The sequence below is a fragment of the Haemaphysalis longicornis genome, unplaced genomic scaffold, assembly GCF_048455015.1.
Source record: "Haemaphysalis longicornis isolate Haplotype H1 unplaced genomic scaffold, Haemaphysalis longicornis Haplotype H1 scaffold_13, whole genome shotgun sequence".
Classification (NCBI taxonomy): domain Eukaryota; kingdom Metazoa; phylum Arthropoda; class Arachnida; order Ixodida; family Ixodidae; genus Haemaphysalis; species Haemaphysalis longicornis.
The window spans coordinates 86355603-86358036 of NW_027526233.1; positions in this window are offsets into that span (position 1 = coordinate 86355603).

Consider the following 2434-nt stretch of genomic DNA (forward strand, 5'->3'; position numbering starts at 1 on the left):
ATTCTGCCGCCCGCATTTGGTCTATCTTTTATCTCTCCCGCTTCCATCTTTTTTGGCTCATCGTTTCACGCTTTTTTTCCCCTTTGGCCGCGATATCTTTATGTTCTCTGTACAGAAGCGACGTTTCCCATTCATCTCCCGCAACGCCACTCAACTGCCCGAATAGCTAGAACTCTGACGCGTTCACATGACATACTCGCGAGATTATGCTGTCAAACACCTGCATACTTACGTTGGAGGCTCTGCACCTCACATATACAGGACCGCGCTTCGGGGAGTACACACCACCGGTTCGATCAAACATCTGCAATGTTATGGGCTCCTGCACGAAAGGAATAGCAATGAAGCGCTTGAAACTGCGGCCAGAGTGTGTGGGGATATAGCATCGTAATTTGAATTTAGCGTGTGCTGCATACTTGGGAGAGAAACAGGGACTTGGAAAAGACAAACCATAGGCATCTTGGCTACACGAAGATGTTGATTTGGGGGCCAACGTCTGGTTTGTCTTTTTCCACTGTATCTGCTTCTCGTCCAAGTATGCAGCGCACGCTAAATTTGAATTCAAGTTTATACAAAAATTATTAACGTCACAATACTATCGGGAACAACATGACAGCGAGGAGGCAGAGGCGGCCATGCAAACAAGAATTCACGCAGCTTTAGGTACACAGTACAGTGGTAGAAACACAAAAACTACAACAAACATAAAATATCAATGTTACTGACCTTGCAGGGAAAATCAGCGCATAGATGCCCTTTTTGCCGCTCTCCCGTGCCTGTGGCAGAAAACCACGCCGGAGACCGGCATGGCTGATCTACGCTCAGCTCAGGCTGAGAGCCTCTCTTGAAATGTCGCAGTACACTTAATCGGATAGGGGGATCGCACCAGTACTAGCATTCACGGTATATTCACGCATCTGCAGCTTCCTTCGGTAGTGATCAACACGAACTAACACGCTGGTACCGCTGATACTGACAGCGCAAATCGTTCACTCGGTGGGATCCAGGTAAATGCTGCGCTTACTTCGGCGTTCTCCCTAGGCGCTCAAAAACAAGTCAAGGGACGTCATGTTTTGATCACGTGACCCAAGGATTTCTTTCCTTCTTTTAGCCGCTCCGGAGGGATACACGGGTCCCCGCAATCGTCCACGGAAGTGCGTCACTGCTGCTAACCGGGAACTGCTAATCGTGCAGCAAGATACTAGGGCTCACTCTAACCTTGAATACGGCAGAGAAACAACTGGATTGTGGGAAGGAGGACAATAATACTGCAGCGGCGACGAAAGAAACAATGCCTGTTTCCAGCGGCGGCCCGCCGGCGCCGTAACGTCTGTTATTGGTCGTATCGGTAGTCGCATCCTTGTCAGATACGGTGCCCAGCCGTATCTGGTGCCCAGCTGTATCTGCCCAGCCGTATCTGCCCAGGGGCGGTATTCTCATAACTGTCCCTTTTGAAAACGTCCCTTTTGCGCCCCTTCCTCGTGACGTACTTCCGGTTTTAAGCAGTGGGCGTTGGCAGTAGGTTTGCCGCTTGCGTTGCGTCACTTCCGGTTGTTTGCTTTTGGCCAATCAGGGCTTGCCAAAAGGGACACTTTTGAAAGGGACGCAAAAGGGACAAAACTCGAGAATACGCCCCAGGTGCAACTTGCTTCATCACCTGAAAGCTCCCCTGCCAGCGAAGTAGATTCGGCGCCAACACTGTGTCACCTGATTAATAAAGCGCGAAATCTTGGCGAAAGATTGGCGAAAAAGTAACGCCAATCTTTAACGCTACTCATATAGATTAACGCCTAACTTGGCGATATATAACGTTCAGCTCTGAAAAAGCAAGGAAGGCTGATTTTAAGACCATACACTAATTAAAATGTCTGTTAATAAGAAATGAAACCGGGCACAGGGCGTGTAATTGGCCAATTTTTAGATTACTTTCGAAATTTCTCCCGGCCCTGTCGCCGCTGCGAGCTCTGTGCGGAAAAAAATGGATGGCAACATGCGGAAAATTTAAAAATAACCATAAATATTGCTCAGAATATCGTCTGAGAGGACGGTCGCGTAACAAAAATAAAAAAATGATCGGTATGGCACTACAGGAAAGCGGCAGAAGTCATCTCACAATCACAAAGAAATGAAAAATCTTTACTCATTTGGACCACATTGTCGTACACCTTAGCAAGAAAGGATCTAGAAAGAGAGAAAAAGCAATGACAACACTTATGCAGACACTGATCACGCCTGCCGTTCAAGAAATTTGCCTCCACTGAATGAAACTAAATTACACAATCATGAGGGCTGTATAAAATACTGCGTTCAACCTCCCCCTTCTCGCAATCACCAAATATGTCGGCGGCCCTCCTATAAGAACTACCGAATAGCATCTCCAAGCGCCGTTCCGGATCCACGCTGAAGACGTCATTGATGAAGCGGACGCCCTCCC